The sequence below is a fragment of the Mustelus asterias genome, chromosome 13 (assembly GCF_964213995.1).
Source record: "Mustelus asterias chromosome 13, sMusAst1.hap1.1, whole genome shotgun sequence".
NCBI lineage: Eukaryota > Metazoa > Chordata > Chondrichthyes > Carcharhiniformes > Triakidae > Mustelus > Mustelus asterias.
In genome coordinates, this window is record NC_135813.1 from 50,487,358 (window position 1) to 50,510,164 (window position 22,807).

At 44.9% G+C, this 22,807-nt stretch overlaps 1 protein-coding gene across 8 annotated transcripts in view; it reads left to right on the forward strand.

The window, feature by feature from the left end:
• The window catches only part of exd3 (exonuclease 3'-5' domain containing 3), a 637,814-nt gene that overhangs the window by 1,235 nt on the left and 613,772 nt on the right, over nt 1-22,807 (forward strand). For all 8 annotated transcript variants that reach the window (XM_078226739.1, XM_078226741.1, XM_078226746.1 and 5 more), the window contains exon 2: nt 3,629-3,720. The gene's annotated coding sequence lies outside the window, so the exon portion shown is untranslated. The remainder of the gene's footprint in view (nt 1-3,628; nt 3,721-22,807) is intronic.

A 22,807-nucleotide genomic window follows, 5' to 3' on the forward strand; every position in this document is an offset into this window, starting at 1 on the left:
TGTGTGGAACCCGTGCCCCAGCGAGAGTCAGTGTGTGTGGAACCCGTGCCCCAGCGCGAGTCAGTGTGTGTGGAACCCGTGCCCCAGTGAGAGTCAGTGTGTGTGGAACCCGTGCCCCAGCGAGAGTCACTGTGTGTGGAACCCGTGCCCCAGCGCGAGTCAGTGTGTGTGGAACCCGTGCCCCAGTGAGAGTCAGTGTGTGTGGAACCCGTGCCCCAGCGAGAGTCACTGTGTGTGGAACCCGTGCCCCAGCGCGAGTCAGTGTGTGTGTGGAACCAGTGCCCCAGCGCGAGTCAGTGTGTGTGGAACCCGTGCCCCAGCGCGAGTCAGTGTGTGTGGAACCCGTGCCCCAGCGAGAGTCAGTGTGTGTGGAACCCGTGCCCCAGCGAGAGTCAGTGTGTGTGGAACCCGTGCCCCAGCGAGAGTCAGTGTCTGTGTGGAACCCGTGCCCCAGCGAGAGTCAGTGTGTGTGGAACCCGTGCCCCAGCGCGAGTCAGTGTGTGTGGAACCCGTGCCCCAGTGAGAGTCAGTGTGTGTGGAACCCGTGCCCCAGCGAGAGTCAGTGTGTGTGTGGAACCCGTGCCCCAGCAAGAGTCAGTGTGTGTGGAACCCGTGCCCCAGCGCGAGTCAGTGTGTGTGGAACCCGTGCCCCAGTGAGAGTCAGTGTGTGTGGAACCCGTGCCCCAGCGAGAGTCACTGTGTGTGGAACCCGTGCCCCAGCGCGAGTCAGTGTGTGTGGAACCCGTGCCCCAGTGAGAGTCAGTGTGTGTGGAACCCGTGCCCCAGCGAGAGTCAGTGTGTGTGGAACCCGTGCCCCAGCGAGAGTCAGTGTGTGTGTGGAACCCGTGCCCCAGCGAGAGTCAGTGTGTGTGGAACCCGTGCCCCAGCGCGAGTCAGTGCGTGTGGAACCCGTGCCCCAGCGAGAGTCAGTGTGTGTGGAACCCGTGCCCCAGCGAGAGTCAGTGTGTGTGTGGAACCCGTGCCCCAGCGAGAGTCAGTGTGTGTGGAACCCGTGCCCCAGCGAGAGTCAGTGTGTGTGGAACCCGTGCCCCAGCGAGAGTCAGTGTGTGTGGAACCCGTGCCCCAGCGAGAGTCAGTGTGTGTGTGGAACCCGTGCCCCAGTGAGAATCAGGTGTGCATGGAACTGAATCTCTTTAAGCCTCAGTGCGCGATCATGTCCTGGAAGTTTGTGGGAGTCTGGGGAAGTTAATTGGTTTTTTCTGTGAAATGAAATGATGCAAAGGTGGCACGGTGGCACAGTGGTTAGCTCTGCTGCCTCACAACGCCAGGGACCCGGATTCAATTCCGGCCTTGGTTGACTGTCTATGCGGAGTTTGCACGTTCTCCCCATGTCTGCCTGTGTTTCCTCCGGGTGCTCCGGTTTTCTCCCACCGTCCAAAGATGTGTGGGTTAGGTTTATTGGAATGGTAAATTACCCCATAATGTCAAAGGGACTTGCAGGGTTTGGGGGATATGGCCTGTGTGGGATTGTCGTTGGTGCAGACTTGATGGGCCGAATGGTGGCCTCCTGCACTGTAAGGATTCTGTGATTCTACAATCTGCATATCTTATCTGCGGTTTGAATCCTCTGGGTAGCTGTCAGAAAAATTAAAGCCGTTTACAGCATGGAATCAGGCCCTTCGGCCCACCTTGTCCATGCCTCCCAGTTTTTACCATTCAGCTATTCCCAATTGCCCGCATTTGGCCCATATCCCTCTATACCAATCTTATCCATGTAACTGTCTAACTGCTTTTTAAAAGACAAAATTGTACCCACCTCTACTACTACCTCTGGCAGCTTGTTCCAGAAACTCACCACCCTCTGAGTGAAAAATCTGTCCCACTAGACCCTTTTGTATCTCTCCCCTCTCACCTTAAACCTATGCCCACTGGTTTTAGACTCCCCTACCTTTGGGAAAAGATATTGACTATCTAGCTTGATCTATGGCCCACATTATTTAGTAGACCTCTATATGATCACCCCTAAGCCTCCTATTCTCCAGGGAAAAAAGTCCCAGTCTATCCAACCTCACTTTAGAACTGAAACCATCAAGTCCCAGTAGCATCCTAGTAAATCTTTTCTGCACTCTTTCTAGTTTAATAATATCCTTTCTATAATAGGGTGACCAGAACTGTACACAGTATTCCAAGTGTGGCCTTACCAATATCTTGTACAATTTCAAGAAGACGTCCCAACTCCTGTATTCAATGTTCTGACCATTGAAACCAAGCATGTTGAATGCCGTCTTCACCTCCCTGTGCACTCTACTTTCAAGGAGCTATGAACCTGTACTCCGAGATCTCTTTGTTCTATAACTCTCCACAACTCCCTACCATTAACTAAGTCCTGACCTGGTTCGATCTTCCAAAATGTGTCACCTTGCATTTATCTAAATTAAACTCCATCTGCCATTCATCAGTCCACTGGCCCAACTGATCAAGATCCTGTTGCAATCCTAGATAACCTTCTTCACTGTCCACAATGCTACCAATCTTGGTGTCATCTGCAAACTTACTAACCATGCCTCCTAAATTCCCATCCAAATCATTAATATAAATGACAAATAACAATGGACCCAGCACCGATTCCCTGAGTCACACCGCTGGTCACAGGCCTCCAGTTTGAAAAACAGCCCTCTCCAACCACCCTCTGGCTTCTGTCATCAAGCCAATTTTGTCTCCAATTGAGTATCTCACCCTGGATCCTATGAGATTCAACTTTTTGCACGGTACCATGTAGTACGTTGTCTCAGACCTTGCTAAAGTCCATAGAGACAATGTTGACTGCATTTCCCTCATTTACCTTCTTGGTTACCCCTTCAAAAAACTTAATCAAATTCAGGAGGCATGATTTTCCACTCAAAGCTATGCTGACTGTCCTGAATCAGTCTTTGCCTCTCTATACGTCTGTAGATCCTGCCTCTCAGATTACCTTCTAATAACTCACCCACTACATACATTAGGCTCACCAGTCTGTACTTCCCAGGCTTTTCCCTGCAGCCCTTCTTAAACAAAGACATAACATTTGCCACACTCCAATCTTCAGACACCTCTATGATTCAAATATCTCTGCTAGGGGACCCACAATTTCCTCCTTAGCTTGCCACAATGTCCTGGGGTACGCTTCTTCAGGTCCTGGGGATTTATCTGCCTTGATGGTGCTTTATGACTTCCAGCACCACCTCCTCTGTTATATGTGCACTCCTTGACATCATTATTTATTTCCCCATATTCCCTAACAGCCATATCTTTCTCAACAGTAAATACTGATGAGAAATATTCATTTAGGATCTCACCATCTCTTGTGGATCCGCACATAGATGACCTTGCTGATCCTTAATCCCAATTCTTTCCCTAGTCTTTTGCCATCTATACAGTTTTCCTTGAGTTATGTGTGAGGTCTCAGTGAGAGAGCCTGGGGACTGTGATGCTGTGGAGTTGTTTACACATTGTCTTCATGTTCAGACTCCCTGTCAGCGCAATAACACTTTCCCTGTATCTAGTGTGTTTATGAAGCTGAAGTAATGTGATCTTTGGCTTGTTGCAATCGCTGTGTGGGTGTTGTGTTGACTTGAGCAGAGACTTCATTTGCTATGATTTTCTGCTCACCCTGTATGTACTCTTGCAGGTTCCTGACCTCATGTGATGAACTCGGTTCCTGACCTCACATTTGATGAACTAAGGGACAAACAAGAACTGGCTCTCTAGCCAGCTGCAAAAGTGAGTTTTTCCAGCGACTGCACATAACCCGTTGAAAATCTCAGTGAACAGTATCCCAGAGCTGCTGTTACACTAGATCTGAGCCAGGGTTAGCAGAGGGGTGGTGGGGTGCAGGACAGGGGGGTCTTTTAGTGGTAGGCAGACCCCAGAAATCTCAGCTCTTCTCCGTCCTCTGGCAAGCTGAAATGGAGTTGTAATTTGATGCTGAAGCATTAGTGAGAATCATAGAATCCCTACAGTGTAAAAGGGGGCCATTCAGCCCATCGAGTCTGCATCCCACCCAGGCCCTATTCCCATAAACCCACTATTTACCCTGCTAATCCCCTGACACTAGGGCCAATTTCGCATGGCCAATCAACCTAACCTGCACATCTTTGGACTGAGAGGAAACCCACGCAGACACGGAGAATGTGCATATTCCACACAGACAGTGACCCGAGGCCAGAATTGAACCCGGGTCCCTGGCGCTGTGAGGCAGCAGCGCTAACCACTGTGCTACCATGCTGCCCAGTACCTGTTCAACAAATTAATTATATCTTTTATTTTTGGTGGAGAAATTAATTTGCTCTTGCAAAAGGAGTGAATTTCTTTGTGTAACCTCTGAAGTTTGGTACATCTGCTCCAGTCATTTTCCAGATGGTATGGTAATAAATTCCGAGGGTGCTGGAACAGTCTGGCAGCATCAGTGGAGAGAGAAACAGAATTTGTGTTTCAAACCCACTGTGACTCTTTAGAATTAATCTGTACACTTCTTTGGATTTATTTTTTAATTCTTTTGGTGTATTACAGTGATCAGGGGTGACTTCAATCTGCATATCGACTGGGTTAACCCAATGAACACTAATGCTGTGGAGGACAAGTTTCTGAAGTGTGTTAGAAATTGTTTTCCAGAGCATTATGCTTAACTGACCAGAGAAAAGGTTTTTTTAGATCTAGTGTTACGTAATGAGAAAGGGCTAATTAATGACCTTGTTGTAAATGAACCTTTAGAGACGAGTAACTCTAACGTGATAGAATTTTCCATTATGTTTGAAAAGGAGGTAGTTGGATCTGAAACCAGGGTGTTTATTTTGAGCAAAGGAACTTATGAAGATATGAGAGACAAACTGGCTGAGGTATATTGTGAAAATACATCAACAGGTAAAATGTGATGGTACATAGACAATGGATAGTCTTCAAAGAATTATTAAAAAGTTCACAGCAAAAAGTTCACATTCCTTCAAGGCATAAAGACCCCTAAAGTAAACTGTGGGTAACAAAGGAACTTAAGGATTGTATAAAATTTGAAGAAAAGGCCTACAGAGTTGCCAGAAAAGATCAGGATTGAAAGGATTTTAGATTACAGCAAAGGAGGACCAAGAGTCTGGGAAAGACAGGAAGAATAGAAAATGAATGTGAACTACCAACAAACTTAACGGACTGTAAAAGTTTTTCTTGGTGTGTAAATAGAAAAAGTTTGTGGCTAAGACAAATGTGGGTCCATTACAGTCAGTCCAGAGAATTTATAATGGGGAATAGAGAAATGGCAGAGAAATTAAATGATTACTTTGTGCCTTTCTTCACGAAGGAAAATACAATAAATCTCCCAGAATTAGAGATCCAAGGAACTAGGGAGAATGAGGAATTGAAGGAAATTAGTATTCGTAAGAAGGCTGTACTGGAGAAATTAATGGGACTGAAGGTTGAAAAGTCGCCAGGACCTGATATCCGAGAATGTTGAAAGAGGTTGCAGTGGTGTTAATGGATGCATTGGTGATCATATTCCAAAATTCTATAGATTTCGGAATGATTCCTGCATGTTGGAAGGTCACAAATGTCACTGCAGGAAGGGAGAGAACATCTTGATTTGCGAATCAGCAATCTTTTTTTATGAATTTGGTGGTGTTTTCTGAGAATTAATTACAGAATTAATAAAAGGGAGTTGGTGGATATAGTATATTTGGATTTTCAGAAAACTTTTGATAAAGTCCTCTAGAGGAGGTTATTTAGCAAAATCAAAGCTGATGAGATAGGGGCCAATGTACTGGCATGGATTAAGGATTGGTTAACAGGCAGAAAATAGATTGCAGGAATAAACAGGTAATTCTTTTGTTGGCAGGCTGTGACTAGTGGGGTGCCACAAAAATCAGAACTTGAACCCCAGCTGTTCACAATATATTTAATGATTTGTATATAGGGACTAAATGTAGTAATTCCAAGTTCATGGATGACAGGAAGCTCGGTGGGAATATGTGTTGTGAGGAAGATGGAAAGCAGCTCCAGGAGGATTTGGACAGACTTAGTGAGTGGGCAAGAACATGGCAGGTGGAATATAATGTGGAAAAATGTGAGGTGATCCACTTTAGTAAGGGGAACCTATGTGCAGGGTATTTCTTTGATGGTAAGAGATTAGAAAGAGTAGATGTACAAAGGCTGTCCTTGTGTACAAGTCACTGAAGGATAGCATGCAGGTGCAGCAAGCTGTTAGGAAGGGAATTGAATGTTAGTCTTTACAGCAAGAGAATTCAGTACAGGAGTAGTAAAGCCTTGTTTCAATTGTATTGAAGTTTGGTTAGACTGCACCTGGAGAACTGTGTGCAATTTTGGTCCCCTTACCTCAAAAAGGATATTTTTGCTACAGCAGGAGTGCAACAAAGGTTCCTGATGGTGGGACTGTCCTATAAAGAGACAAATAAAAATTGACCTCATTGAAACCTACAAAATACTTTGAGGGATACGCAGGGTAAATGCAGGTAATATATTTCGCCTGGTTGAGGAGTCCAGAACTAAGGGGCGCAATTTCAAAATAAGGGGAATGTCACTTAGGACTGAGATGAGGCGAAGGGTTGTGGAAGCTCAGTCATTGGACGAAATAGCATTGTAGTGGATGATCAGCCATGATGGTATTGAATGGTGGAGCAGGCTTGATGGATTGACCAACCTTCCCGCTCCATTCCTATGGATTGACCAACCTTCCTGCTCCATTCCTATGGATTGAACAACCTTTCCGCTCTGCTCCCGATGAAATGAACAGCCATCCTGCCCCATTCCAATGAATGTCAGATAAGCAATGCTAGTCTGAATAAATTTAATTCTTCAGCATTTTTTCATTGGTGCTGAGACTGAGGATTCCTCCTGATTCAGCTACTGTGAATTATTTGTAACAAGGATACATTCCATTGAGAGTGAAAGACTCCGTGAGAAAGATGCACCATCCATGCCTAACTAAGGAAGTTGAGCATGGTATCAAATTGAAAGAAAAAATTTCTAATGCTGCGAGGTTTTACGATTGGCCAGAAAATTGGAAACATTTTCGAAACCAGCAAAAGATGACTGAAAAAGATATTCGGGGAGAAATTTAGAGTCTGAGCGAAAACTGGAAAGGAATATAAAAACAGTAAAAGCTTCTACAAGCATATAAAAGGAAAAGTGTTGTGCTCAGTTAATCAACTAATTAAATCTAGAGGATCAATATTAATAAAATAACAAGAGACAGTACAAAGAACAAGAACAAAGAACAATACAGCACAGGAACAGGCCCTTCGGCCCTCCAAGCCCGCGCCGCTCCCTGGTCCAAACTAGACCATTCTTTTGTATCCCTCCATTCCCACTCCGTTCATATGGCTGTCTAGATAAGTCTTAAACGTTCCCAGTGTGTCCACCTCCACCACCTTGCCTGGCAGCGCATTCCAGGCCCCCACCACCCTCTGTGTAAAATATGTCCGTCTGATATCTGTGTTAAACCTCCCCCCCCCCCCCCTTCACCTTGAACCTATGACCCCTCGTGAACGTCACCACCGACCTGGGGAAAAGCTTCCCACCGTTCACCCTATCTATGCCTTTCATAATTTTATACACCTCTATTAAGTCTCCCCTCATCCTCCGTCTTTCCAGGGAGAACAACCCCAGTTTACCCAATCTCTCCTCGTAACTAAGCCCCTCCATACCAGGTAACATCCTGGTAAACCTCTCTGTACTCTCTCCAAAGCCTCCACGTCCTTCTGGTAGTGTGGCGACCAGAACTGGACGCAGTATTCCAAATGCGGCCGAACCAACGTTCTATACATCTGCAACATCAGACCCCAACTTTTATACTCTATGCCCCGTCCTATAAAGGCAAGCATGCCATATGCCTTCTTCACCACCTTCTCCACCTGTGACGTCACTTTCAAGGATCTGTGGACTTGCACACCCAGGTCCCTCTGCGTATCTACACCCTTTATGGTTCTGCCATTTATCATATAGCTTCTCCCTACATTATTTCTACCAAAATGCATCACTTCGCATTTATCAGGATTGAACTCCATCTGCCATTTCTTTGCCCAAATTTCCAGCCTATCTATATCCTTCTGTAGCTTCTGACAATGCTCCTCACTATCTGCAAGTCCTGCCAATTTTGTGTCGTCCGCAAACTTACTGATCACCCCAGTTACACCTTCTTCCAGATCATTTATATAAATCACAAACAGCAGAGGTCCCAATACAGAGCCCTGCGGAACACCACTAGTCACAGGCCTCCAGCCGGAAAAAGACCCTTCCACTACCACCCTCTGTCTTCTGTGACCAAGCCAGTTCTTCACCCATCTAGCCAGTTCTCCACCCATCTAGCCACCTCCCCCTTTATCCCATGAGATCCAACCTTTTTCACCAGCCTACCATGAGGGACTGTGTCAAACGCTTTACTAACGTCCATATAGACGACATCCACGGCCCTTCCCTCGTCAACCATTCTGGTCACTTCTTCAAAAAACTCCACCAGGTTAGTGAGGCATGACCTCCCTCTCACAAAACCATGCTGACTATCGTTAATGAGTTTGTTCCTTTCTAAATGCGCATACATCCTATCTCTAAGAATCTTCTCCAACAACTTCCCCACCACGGACGTCAAGCTCACCGGCCTATAATTACCCGGGTTATCCTTCCTACCCTTCTTAAATAACGGGACCACATTAGCTATCCTCCAATCCTCTGGGACCTCAACTGCGTCCAGTGACGAGACAAAGATTTGCGTCAGAGGCCCAGCGATTTCATCTCTCGTCTCCCTGAGCAGCCTTGGATAGATTCCATCAGGCCCTGGGGATTTGTCAGTCTTTAAATTCTCTAACAAACCTAACACTTCCTCCTTTGTAATGGAGATTTTCTCCAACGGTTCAACACTCCCCTCCGAGACACTCCCAGTCAACACATCCCTCTCCTTTGTGAATACCGACGCAAAGTATTCATTTAGGATCTCCCCTACTTCTTTGGGCTCCAAGCATAATTCCCCACAAGGTAACATTGAATGTTGAGTAAATGAGATCGAAGGTTTTTTTAACCAGGATATAGTAAAGAATTCAGTTACCCTCCCTATATTTAATTGACATCAGCTGTAGAGAAGCAGCTGCTTGGTGAGTCTTTATTATCTAATAATTAAGGAAATGGCGAGGCAGCTTTGACCCATGGAATGCACATCCTGGACTCCAGGCTGTTTCCTGTGTCCTATATAATCGTATGTGCAGGAAGTGTCATCAGCTGCTGTCGCTCAGGCTCCTGGGTTTAAAGCTTAAGCAGCAATTGGTGCCACTGTGGTGTAAGTGTGAGGTTGAGAGCTCTGTGGATTGCACATTTATAGATGTGGTCCCCCCCACTGCTTAATTGAATGTAGCAAGAGAGGGAATGGTGACCACCAGGCAGTCAAGAAGACATGGCTAGGTAGTGTAGGAGTTCCCTGAGTGCATCCCATTCACTAACAAGTACATACTGATGAGAGTGATGGTTCATCTAGGGAATGCAGCCAGAGCCAAGTGCATTGCAGCACAGGTGCTCAGCTGTACAGGGGGATACAAAGCAGACTGGATGACCAATAAGTTTCAAGTTTATTTATTCGTATCACAAATAGGTTTACATCAACGCTGCAATGAAATTACTGTGAAAATCCCCTAGTCGCCACATTCCAGTGCATGTTTGAGTATACTGAGGGAGAATTTGGCATGGCCAATGTACCTAACCAGCACGTCTTTTGGACTGTGGGAGGAAACCAGAGCACCCAGAGGAAACCCATGCAGACACAGGGAGAACGTGCAGACTCCGCACAGACAGTGACCCAAGCCAGGAATCAAACCAGGGTCGCTGGTGCTGTGAGGCAGCAGTGCTAACCATTGTGCCACCATGCTGCCCCTAGTGACAGGAGATTTAATAGTTTAGGGAATTAACGTGCAAGTGAGTATAAAAATAGAGGAGTGAAGCAGATGAATGTGTGGCTAGAGAAATGTGGAGTTGCCGGCGTTGGACTGGGGTAGGCACAGTTAGTAGTCTCACAACACCAGGTTAAAGTCCAACAAGTTTATTTGGCAGCACGAGCTTTCGGAGCGCTGCTGATGAAGGAGCGGCGCTCCGAAAGCTCGTGCTAACAAATAAACCTATTGGACTTTAACCTGGTGTTGTGAAACTACTTATTGAGATTCCTGAGATTTGAGAGAAAAAAAATGTCTTACTGCAGCTGCAAAGGGCCTTGGTGAGTCCACATCTGGACTAGTGTGTGCAGTTTTGGTCTCAGTAACTAAGAAAGGATATACTTCCCATAAAGGGAGTGCAGCGAAGGTTCACCAGACTGATTCCTGGGATGAGGAGAGGTTAGGTCAACTTGACCTGTATTCATTGGAATTTGGAAGAATGAGAAGGGATCTCGTTGAAATGTATAAAAGTCCGATAGACTGGATGCAGTTTTCTCTGGCGGTGGGGGGGGGCAGAGTCTAGAACAAAGTCTCAGGACATGGAGTAGGCCATTTAGGACTGAGAGGAAGAGAAACCTCTTCACTTGGAGGGTGAACCTGTGGAATTCTCTACCTCAGAAAAGCTGTAGAGGCCAAGTCACTGAATATATTTAAGAAGGGTTTCTAGGCACCAAAAGTGTCAAGGGGTATAGGGAGAGTGCAGGAGTATGGTGTTCAGATAGAGGATTAGTAATCATATTGAAGGGCGGGGCAGGCTTGAAGGGTTCAATGGCCTCCTCCCACTCCTTTTCTCTTTGTTTGCTGTGTCACAGTGCTTTGGGGATAATGCAGAAATTATTACCCTTGCGGCATGTATTTCAGTTTAACTTCCAGTTCCTAATATGATTAAATAGGTTCTCTTTCCTACTCTTCCCTCAGTGGTTAATCCCAACAACTGGCCCTATGTCTTCAATATTCTAATGAGCCAGTTAGAGATGTCCCTCTCTCTGGGACCAGGCAAACAAGGTACCATGTGGGACACTCACTCATAGAGAAACATAGAAAAACTACAGCACAAAACAGGCCCTTTGGCCCCTCAAGTTGTGCCGAACATATCCCTACATTTTAGGCCTACCTATAACCCTCCATCCTATTAAGTCCCATGTACTCATCCAGGAGTCTCTTAAAAGACCCTATTGAGTTTGCCTCTATCACCACTGACGGCAGCCGATTCCACTCGCCCACCACCCTCTGTGTGAAAAACTTCCCCCTAACATTTCCCCTGTATCTATCCCCCAGCACCTTAAACCTGTGTCCTCTTGTCGCAGCCATTTCCACCCTGGGAAAAAGCCTCTGAGAATCCACCCGATCTATGCCTCTCAACATCTTATATACCTCTATTAGGTCTCCTCTCATGCTACGTCTCTCCAAGGAGAAAAGACCGAGCTCCCTCAGCCTATCCTCATAAGGCATGCCACTCAATCCAGGCAACATCCTTGTAAATCTCCTCTGCACCCTTTCAATCTTTTCCACATCCTTCCTGTAATGAGGCGACCAGAACTGAGCACAGTACTCCAAGTGGGGTCTGACGAGGGTCTTATATAGCTGCATCATTATCCCCGGACTCCTAAACTCAATCCCTCGATTGATAAAGGCCAGCACACCATACGCCTTCATAACCATCTCCTCCACCTGCGTGGTCGATTTTAGAGTGCTATGGATCAGGACCCCAAGGTCCTTCTGATCCTCTACAGTACCAAGAGTCTTTCCCTTTATATTGCACTCCTTCATCCCATTTGACCTGCTAAAATGGACCACTACGCATTTATCTGGGTTGAAGTCCATCTGCCACTTGTCCGCCCAGTCTTGCATCCTATCTATGTCCCTCTGTAACTTCTGACATCCCTCCAGACTATCCACAACCCCACCAACCTTTGTGTCGTCGGCAAACTTACCAACCCATCCCTCCACTTCCTCATCCAGATGATTTATGAAAATGACAAACAGCAAGGGTCCCTGGGGCACACCATTTAGAAAAAGACCCATCTATACCCACTCCCTGCCTCCTTTGGGCAAGCCAGTTCTGGATCCACAGGGCAGCAGCCCCTTGGATCCCATGCCCCCTCACTTTTTCTAGAAGCCTTGCATGGGGGACCTTATCGAACGCCTTGCTAAAATCCATATAAACCACATCTACCGCTTTCCCATCATCAATGTGTTTAGTCACTTGTGCTTACAAAAGATGCTATCTGTCCCCCAATTAGTGAATCCCCTATGACTGTCACGTTCTGCTCCCCTCCTGCCCAGGCATGATCACCCCCACCATATTTGAACAGCTTCCTGCTCCGAGATGGCATGGGCGGCTTCCTGGCTGTCCTGTCTTTATCTTTACCCTCACAGATAACATTGCATCTGTTGGACTGGAGCAGTTTCAGCATATCCTCATTGTTTATCTCAGAAGGGCAGGGTAGTTATCACTTGTTATCACTTAGCACTTATTCCTCAATCAATTTGACAATAACCGAGTTTTTGGTCATTACCACAAGCTGGCTGTGTTTGCCATTTTACAACGTGACCACATTTCAAAACAAATACTTTGCTGGTTGTAAAGCACATTGGGACATCCTGTGGTCATGAAAGGCACCAGCTAAATGCAAATATTTTTTTCCAAACGTTGGACAAAAATTGAAAATTGCTGCCTAAAGCTTACATAACATCATTACAAATTTTGGAGGCAAAAAGCAGCGGCTCCTTCCCTCTCTACAAAGCAAATTCCCATTCTCACCAAGTTCCAAACTTTTACACTTTGTTCACTAAATGCTGGGTTTTAGACCTATCTCTGCATTCATCAGCACACAGTGTTAACTGTGCACACACCCCTGGACCTCTGACACACTAATTGTTCATTGTATTTTAATGCTTTAGTTGTATACAATGGGTGTGTTTATCAGGGTTTCACTTCAGCACTGACTGACATTGCTTGGTAGCTAAGTTAAAGTTTAAAGTTTGTTTTATACTGCAACAAAGTTACTGTGAAAATCCCCTAATCGCCACACTCTGGTGCCTGTTCGGGTACACTGAGGGAGAATTTAGCATGGCCAATGCACCTAACCAGCACGTCTATCGGACTGTGGGAGGAAACTGGAACGCCCAGAGGAAACCGACGCAGACACGGGGAGAACGTGCAGACTCCGCACAGACAGTGACCCAAGCTGGGAATTGTACCCGGGTCCCTGATGCTGTGAGGAAGCAATGCTAGCTATTGTCAAGAAGAAAGCAAAACTTGTATTCATACAGTACTTTTCATAACTACCAGACTTTTCAAAGTGCTTTACAGCCAGTGAAGTACTTTGTGAAGTTTAATCACCATTGTACTGGAGGAGACCCAGTAGCCAATTTGTACTCAGCAATGTGATAACAAGCATATAACCTGTTTTTGAAATGTTGATTGAGGGATAAACATTAGCCAGGACTTCAGATGCAAGTTCTCTACTCTTCTTCAAATAACGCCAAGGAATTCTTTACATCCACCCGGGCAAACATATGAGGCTCACTTTATGATCTCATCTGAAAGATAGCAGTGCAGAACTCTCTCAGTACTGCACTAGAGTGGCAGCCTTGATTTTTTTTTCACTCAAGCACTAGAATGAGATTTGAATCTGGGTCCTTGTGATTCAGGGGTGAATGTGCTGCCAAATGAGCCACAAGCATCAAGCTGAGAAACCCCAGCCTGTGTAATGATTGTAGTATCCTTCAACTACTGTTTTTCCAGAACACAATGCACAACATCACACAGCCTAACACACTGCCACTTTATCCCAATCAATGTATTCACCATTTAGGAGGGCCAGGCAAAAAGGGAAAGGAGGTGGAGTAGCATTGTTAATAAAGGAGGAAACCAATGCAATAGTGAAGAAGGATAATGATTCGGAATTCATGATGTGGAATCTATATGGGTGGAGATAAGAAACACCAAGGGGCAAAAAACATTGTTGGGGGTTGTCTATAGTGGAGATTTAAGGAAAGTTATTAAACAAGGAATCAGAGATGCATTAATAAGGGTACAACTGAAATGGTGGGTGATTTTAATTTTCACATAGATTGGACAAACCAAGCTAGCAATGGCATAGTGGAGGAAGAGTTCCTGGAGTGTGTACATGATGGATTTTTAGACCAATATATTGAGGAAGTAACTGGAGACCAGGCTATTCTAGACTGGGTACTGTGCAATGAAAAGGGACTAATTAAAAATCATGTGTGGGGTCCTTTGTGGAAGAGTAACCATAATATGATAGAATTCTTCATTAAGACGTAAAGTCAGTATAAAATAAACTTTAACTTAGCTACCAAGCAATGTCAGTCAGTGCTGAAGTGAAACCCTGATAAACGCTCACCCATTGTATACAACTAAAGCATTAAAATACAGGAGGTTGTGGGGTGACCTTATAGAGGTCTATAAAATAATGAGGGGCACAGACAAGGTAGATAGTCAATATCTTTTCTCAAAGGTAGGAGAGTCTAAAACTAGAGGGCATAGGTTTAAGGTGAGAGGGGAGAGATACAAAAGTGTCCAGAGGGGCAATTTTTTCACACAGAGGGTGGTGAGTGTCTGGAACAAGCTGCCAGAGGTAGTAGTAGAGGCGGGTACAATTTTATCTTTTAAAAAGCATTTGGATAGTTAAGTGGGTACGATGGGCATATAGGGATATGGGCCAAATGCAGGCAATTGGGATTAGCTTGGGGGTTTTAAAAAAAAAAAATAAGGGCGGCATGGACAAGTTGGGCCGAAGGGCCTGTTTCCATGCTGTAAACCTCTCTGACTCTATGACTCTAGTTGAATCCAAACTAGAATCTGGGATCTAAATTAAGGGAACTATGAGGGTGTGAGGCGTGAAGTGGCAAAGGATAGATTGGGGAACCTTACTAAAAGGACTAATGGTAGATAGACAATGGTTCATATCTGAATATCGTGTGCATGAATTACAACAATTATTCATTCCTGTCAGGAGCAAAAATAAATAAGGAAAAGTGCTCAACCAAGGCTTACAAAAGAAATTTGGGATGATATTAAATCTAAAGGAGACCTATAAAATTGCCAGGAAAAGCAGCAAGTCTGGGGATTGGGAGCACTCAGCAAAAGAGGACAAACAAAGAAGAACAAAGGCAAAAATAGAAAAATTTTTAAAGAGTAAAATTGCAGTGAATATAGAAACTGACCGCAAAAGCTTCTCTAAATATGTAAGAGAAAAAGCTTAGTCCCAGCAAATGTCCCTTACAGTCAGAAGCCAGATAAATTATAAGGGGATCAAAGAAGTGGCAGAAGAATTGTTCATGTACTTGGTTCTGTCTTCATAAAAGAGGACACAAATAACCTCCCAGAAATGTGAGGGAACCAAGGGTCTAGTGAGAGGGCAGAATTGAAGGAAATCAGCATTAGTACGAATATGGTGTATTTGGACTTTCAGAAGACTTTCAAGAGATTAATGGGTAAAATTAAAGTACATGGGTCGGGGGCAATGTATCAGAATGGATCGAGAATTGGTTGACAGACAGGAACCAGAGGAAAATAAATGGATCTTTTTCCGAGTGGCAGGCAGTGGGTGCCGCAGGGATCATTGCTTGGGTCCCAGCTGTTCCCGATATATATAAACAACCAGGATGAGGAAACCAAATGTAATGTGGAACTTGTTCAAGGAACAGCTACTATGCGTCCTTGATAAATATGTACCTGTCAGGCAGGGAGGAAGCAGACGTGTGAGGGAACCGTGGTTTACTAAGGAGGTTGAATCTCTTGTGAAGAGGAAGAAGGAGACTTATATTAAGATGAGACGTGAAGACTCAGTAAGGGCACTTGAGAGTTACAAGTTAGCCAGGAAGGACCTAAAGAAAGAGTTAAGAAGAGCCAGGAGGGGACATGAGAAGTCTTTGGCAGGTAGGGTAAAAAAAACCCCTAAAGCTTTCTATCGGTATGTCAGGAGTAAAAGAATGACTAGGGTAAGATTAGGGCCAGTCAAGGACAGTAGTGGGAAGTTGTGTGTGGAGTCTGAAGAGATGGGAGAGGCACTAAATGAATATTTTTCGTCGGTATTCACACAGGAGAGGGACAGTGTTGTCGAGGGGAGTACTGAGATGCAGGCTGTTGGACTGGATGGGATTGATGTTCATAAGGAGGAGTTGTTAGCAATTCTGGAAAGGGTAAAAATAGATAAGTCCACTGGGCCGGATGGGATTTATCCGAGGATTCTCTGGGAGGCTAGGGAGGAGATTGCAAAGCCTTTGGCTTTGATCTTTGTGTCGTCATTGTCTATAGGAATAGTGCCAGAAGACTGGAGGAGAGCAAATGTTGTCCCCTTGTTCACGAAGGGGAGTAGGGACAACCCTGGTAATTATAGACCGGTGAGCCTTCCTTCTGTTGTGGGCAAAGTATTGGAAAGGATTATAAGAGATAGGATTTATAATCACCTGGAAAGGAATAATTTGATTAGGGATAGTCAGCACGGTTTTGTGAAGGGTAGGTCGTGCCTCACAAACCTTATTGAGTTCTTTGAGAAGGTGACCAAAGAGGTGGATGAGGGTAAAGCGGTTGATGTGGTGTATATGGATTTCAGCAAAGCGTTTGATAAGGTTCCCCATGGTAAGCTTTTGCAGAAAATACGGACACATGGGATTGAGGGTGATTTAGTGGTTTGGATCAGGAATTGGCTAGCTGTAAGAAAACAGAGGGTGGTGGTTGATGGGAAATATTCATCCTGGAGTACTAGTGGTGTACTGCAAGGATCTGTTTTGGGGCCACTGCTGTTTGTCATTTTTATTGATGACCTGGATGAGGGCGTGGAAGGATGGATTAGTAAATTTGCGGATGACACTAAAGTCGGTGGAGTTGTAGACAGTGCGGAGGGAAGTGGCAGGTTACAGAGGGACATAGATAAGCTGCAGAGCTGGGCTGAGAGGTGGCAAATGGAGTTTAATGTGGAAAAGTGTGAGATGATTCACTTTGGAAGGAGTAACAGGAATACAGAGTACTGGGCTAATGGTAAGATACTTGGTAGTGTGGATGAACAGAGGGATCTGGGTGTCCATGTGCATAGATCCCTGAAAGTTGGCACCCAGGTTGATAGGGTTGTTAAGAAGGCGTACGGTGTGTTAGCTTTGTTGTAGGGAAATATCCCTTTACCAGTGCAGAATAGAAGTTGAGTCGCAAATCAAGGTTCAAAGCGTGTCTTTATTGTACAATTGCTAGGATCCTAGGGAGATCCAACATAACCCGCTCCGTAACAGTGGGCTGGGCAGCTCGATCTCAATCAAATCACATCAGCAGTGTATCTTTGTAGAGTTTCAAATTCGAGCGGGAACATTGGCTATATGTATGTTATCTTATGTATTAAAATGGTCTATCAGTTTCAAAAGTCCCCAGGAAGTTTTATCGATTCGCATTTGTATGGTGTGTGTTCGTGTTAATGGGATTACTTGGTCCTGCCCCGGTGTCTAAATGCGTTTCCCATTATCTTCTCTATGTGTCCTCTTATCTGAATTGATCTTATTGTTTCGTGTCTGTGTTTCCTGCTTGTGAGATTGAGTGTTAATGTCATCCTGTCCTGTTGGATGTCTGGAGTATTTCATTCTAATCTTTTATTTTTATATCTTAGTTTATCAGATTGTTATGTCTGCCTTGGCCGAATTGGTAATATTTCAGTGATAGCTTGGTTTTGATAACCCACTCTATGTCTCGTTTCGTAGGGATCTTGATCGTCCTTGGCCAGTTTAAAATGCAGCTGCGCGCTGTTGCTAGGCAGATTAGGGATCTTCCGTAGTCTTTGAAATTCGCGAGTCTCTCAGCTGTGCAGGGGGGGACCCGATCGAATATCCATCCGGGGGTGCCCCTCTGCATTGTTGGCCCGTTATGAGTGGTGCCAATTAGTCCAATAAGTAAATATGTTTGATGATACAAATATGGTTTTCTGGAAAATTTCCTCCTTCAGTCCCTCCTCTCGTCCAGGGGGTGCCATTCATGGCTGACCCCCCATGGACGACCTTCAGAGGAACAGTGATTTGTACAGCTGTTGTCCTTGCCGTTGTTCCTCTTCTTCTGTGTCGTTGTTAAGTTCTTGCATCTGGATACTGGCAGTGGGTAGCATTCTTGATGTAATATTTGCACATATCACTTTAATACAGGTTAGGCCAAGGCAGAGTGTGAACAGGATGGCTACTACTAGGATTAATCCCTTCATAATATATGCTCCCCAAACTGTGTTAAACAGCCATCCTAACCACCCATCAGTCCCTGTTATCCCCTGTTTAAAGTTATCCAATTGCTTTTGTATCCCGGACATGGCTGCTGTTATGTTTAGTGTCTCGTCGTGTACGTATGTGATGCATTTTTCCTTGATGATGGTGCATACCCCCCCTTGTCTGGCTAGCTGATAGTCTACTGCATATCTCGTTTGTTGTGTGTATAGTCTGAGTTCTGCGAGTTCTTGGTCAATTGCGCCTAATGCTTGTAGGGTGTTGTTTCCTAAAATGGTCAGTCCACATATGAAGAAATTCCTATTACTGGCACTGATCACCCCTGCGGCGCCTCCCAGGGATAGTGTCCCCAGAAATCCATATCCTAAAGAAGACCCTAGTGTTACAGGGGCCTGCCAGTCGGCGCAAAATTCTGCGCTGATGGCCCTGGTCACTATGCGTTTCTGGACATGCCCTTCGCTTGGGCATGGAACCGTGAGAGGTCTGATTGTCCCTACGGAAAAGAACCTTGGAGGCCTGTCTGTGGCCGTCATATATACATTTTTAAATAAAAACACATACCCGTCTTTAACCCGATAACATGCATTACCCCGGGGTCGTTTGACCGCATGGCCCCATCTTGTGGAACCTTCCCTCCCCCTGGACTGTCCACTTGATTGTACCTCTTGGTGAGAATCAAATGGATATGTCCCTGAGGCTGAGCTTACGTGGGTGCCGTTGCACTTGCCACACATAAGCTGCCTACCCGCGGTGACTGCAATGCATTTTTGTTGCTTGCAGTCACAAGTGAAGTGTCCTTCCCGGACCCGGCACTCCTGGAGAGCACAATGTGCCTCAGCGCATGAATCATTTTTAGGGACAAAGGCATGCACGCACCCCCATCCCTCTCCCTTAAAACATTGTGGGTAGTTCCCATGTGTCTCCTCCGGTTGGGGTCCCGTCCCCCTTAGAATTCCCGGCTCAATGAGCTCTACACACCTTCCTTGTATCCCTTGCTTAAAGTACCCAATATGTTCTTTGCAGGGTGCCCCCGATGTGTCAATAGTGAATAACTCTTGTGGGAGCCACCCTGGTGTTGCAATGAATAGGGAGTTTACTGATCGCGCTGAGGGGTAACAAGCGGTCCTATTCCCATAGATCTGGATGTGTGTTTTCAGGAATAGGTTTCCTTCCATGATTGGTGGTTCTGCTCCCCTAACCCCCATATGTTGGAGTGTATTTACAATGGTCAGGGTTATTATCAGATATGTCCCTGTTCCCATATCGCTCCTTTTTTTCAACAGTATTTTACAATTACAGTATATACAGAAAATAAACAGGCAATCAAATTAAAAGTAGTTGGTTCCGACGTCTTGATAGTAGATCTGGTCCTGGTTCCTGTGGAAGTTGAATGAGCAAAACGGTATTTTTTTAGTTCATTTGTCCTCATATAGTTTTAATTGGGTCCAGTGTTTCCAGACCCCCTGTCCCCTTATATCTATACAGGCACAGGTATCTCCGCTAATAATGACCTCGTAAGGTCCGTGCCATCTTGGGGCAAATCCTGGTTTTGCAGGAAGCACTTTTGTTAATACCCGGCTCCCGGCTTTTGGGACTTCTGGTAATATTTCTGAGTCCCCCTCTGCGTCGACCTGTGCCTGATTAGAAATTACGGACCGGCGCATCCCCTTCAATTGGGTGCTAAGGTCTCGGATGTATTGTCGGATCCTATCTTTTATCGGACCCACATCTGTCCAGCCTGTAATAATGTTTTCGGGTAAGTGCATTGCTCGCCCGGTCATCAGCTCGTATGGAGTCAAGCCGGTAGTTCGATTTGTGGTCGCCCTAAGCCTCATCAGAACTGCAGGTAGGACTTCTGTCCAATTTCTACCTGAGGATTGCATTGCTTTTGCCATTGTTATTTTTAGAGTCCGATTCATCCTCTCCACCATCCCGGAACTTTGTGGGTGATAGGGGATGTGAAATTTTTGTTTTATTCCTAATAGTTGGCAAATGTTTTTCAGAACCTTTCCTGTGAAATGTGTTCCCTGGTCCGAATCAACTTGAATTGGCATCCCCCATCCATAGCAAGCTTAGTGTGAATTAAATAACACTTTGTACTGGCCTTTTTTGGCTGCAATTGGACATTCATTCATTTGTATGTAATCTTATCAAAAGACATCGCTTTCCCCATTAAAATCACATGCCATACAGCTCCGATCTTTATATGATGTACTCTTACATTATCTCTAATTTGATCATTTGTTTGCGTGCAAGCGCTACACCACAGTACTTCACAAAATAATTATGTCTTTATCAATACACAATATAGTATATGAATATATCATACAAAGTTGGTTAAGGCTTTTCAGGATTTGATGTTATTCTTGTGTCTATATGGCAGTGCTATACTGTATAATAAAAATAATCAAGCGGCAGTTGTATCATACCACTTTACACATCGTAACCGTGATATCCAAACCCTTTTAATTCAAGCCGTTTCTATTTTTAAACTGAGCTCCAGATCGAAACCCCCGCACTCTAGGAAAAGTAACAGGCGCCGAATCAAAATCAAAGCAGGTACAATACATACCAGTTATTTGATTAGGAACATTTTGGTTTCTTAACTGGCTAGATTTTAAGCTTTGCAATGCTTTTATATTTGGCAAACCTTGAACCTTGATGGCTCATGAAATTCCGACGGCAGTACATAATTTTAACTAGTTCAGAATACTAAACTATCTGACGTTCGCAAATCGCGATATTCTGCGATTAATACTGTATTTCACTGACTTGATATACTTTAAACTGATTCATAGACCTCAGTCTTTTGTTCCTGCTTTTCTACCTTTCCACAAAATAACTTATTTTCTTCTCTTAACTCCTCAACTAACTCTTATAATTTCTACTTCAAGACAAAGGAAAGAGCACATGCTTCCTTCCAAGGTTTAAATCCTTTCTTAACATTAAAACAAACAACAACAAAGCATCCACGCAACCACTTTGTTTAAACACACACACACACACACATGGAAGCTTCCAAAAGTCATTCCACAGTACATCCTTTTTCATTCAAACTTATCATTTCAGACTGGGATGAGTGTAAAACATTCAAAGAGAATACAGAACATTGATTAAGACAATCGCTTTTATTCTTCTTTCTTCCAAACTGTAATTAACTCAAAACAGAAGTAAATTCAAGAAATCCTATCACTTTAATCTTTAACAGTTTTAACACTCTCCCAGCCCCCTGAGGCTAAACCAAGGTGCAATGTACTGCACCCACTGCCTGTAGCAAACATTCCACAGGAACAAAGAGCTCCCTGCTCTCAATCTAATTACAACAACAACCACCTACATTCGACAAGCTACCAGATCTTACAAACACACTGAAATACAAAAACTAAGATCTCTCCTATCCATCTGCAGGTATGCCACTAGCCCATTCTACCAATTCATCGTAATCTTGGGACATAATCACTCCCATTTTTAGGATGACCTGGTGAGAACTAGAGAGTCCATCCTTAAAAGCCTGAACAAAAGCCCTGTCTCTCCTATCCACGTTGTCCCGTCCTGAACATTCCCTATATACCTGGAATAATCTCTCTCCAAATTCCGATGCATTTTCCCCCCGTCCTTGTTTAGTGTTTGTGATCCTGCTCCAATTAGTGGGGGAGTTCCCTAAGACCCGTTGGATTTCGGTCTTGAATAATGTAAAGGGTGCCTGCTGGTCATCTATCTCAGCCGTTGTAGGAACGGCATGTGTCCACCTTCCTCCATTATAGTCCTGTGCTGCATGGGTCGCTGGCCCTCCTGCCACCAACCTCCATTTATCCGCTGGACAGGCTGCCCTGACCAGCGGGTGTATGTCCCTTAAATGTAACTGGTGTCCTACCCAGAGCGAATCTAATTCGCCCCAAAATTCCAGGTTTGCGCTTCTGGGTTTTAACTTCCCCAGGGATGCCATAATCTGCTGCCTTTCCCCTGGCGTAAAAGGCTTATAGGTTGCCTTTGGTTGTGCTAACGTCCCTCCTCTCGTGACTGGCGCTAGATTATAATTTTCTATGTTTTCTTCTGATGCTGGAGTGGCTGTATGTTTCTGCACTGACTCGTATGGGCGCCGAGGGTCCGTTTCCTCTGATCTCTGCGTTATCTCCGCAGTGTGGCTTCTGTGTTCTAATTCCCTCACTCTCTCCTGTAATACTTTAATTTGTTCTGTCTCTTTGTGTCTCTCCTCCATTGAGGCATTTACTTCCTCAATTAGTCCAGCTAACTGGGTCACTAATATTACTCCCATTACTTTTGTTTTGTCCCGTTTAACTCCGTCTACCCACTTTCTTTGATCTTCTAAAGTTTGTGATGCGTTCCACCCGTTCCGTTTCATCTTTGCAACAATCGCTTCTCTGGCTAACAGATACTTCAAAATGAGAGCTACTGCAGTTTCTCCCTTAACAACGTGGTCTGCCATTTTTCTGTCTAGCAGTCCTGCAACCCCCGTATGCTGGCTCCAACAGTAAAAGTGCCTCAACTCTCTCCCTTATCTCCTGTCACTGATACTGCCCCAGCACCGTCTGTATTGCTGTCGGGCCTCGTAGTGGGGTCCCAGTGGGTCTCTTTCCCCTGGGCTCCCCCAACTATTCCTGACACCTCACGCTTGGTCTATTTTGTGTTGTCTTATTGGGATGTGTGCTGGT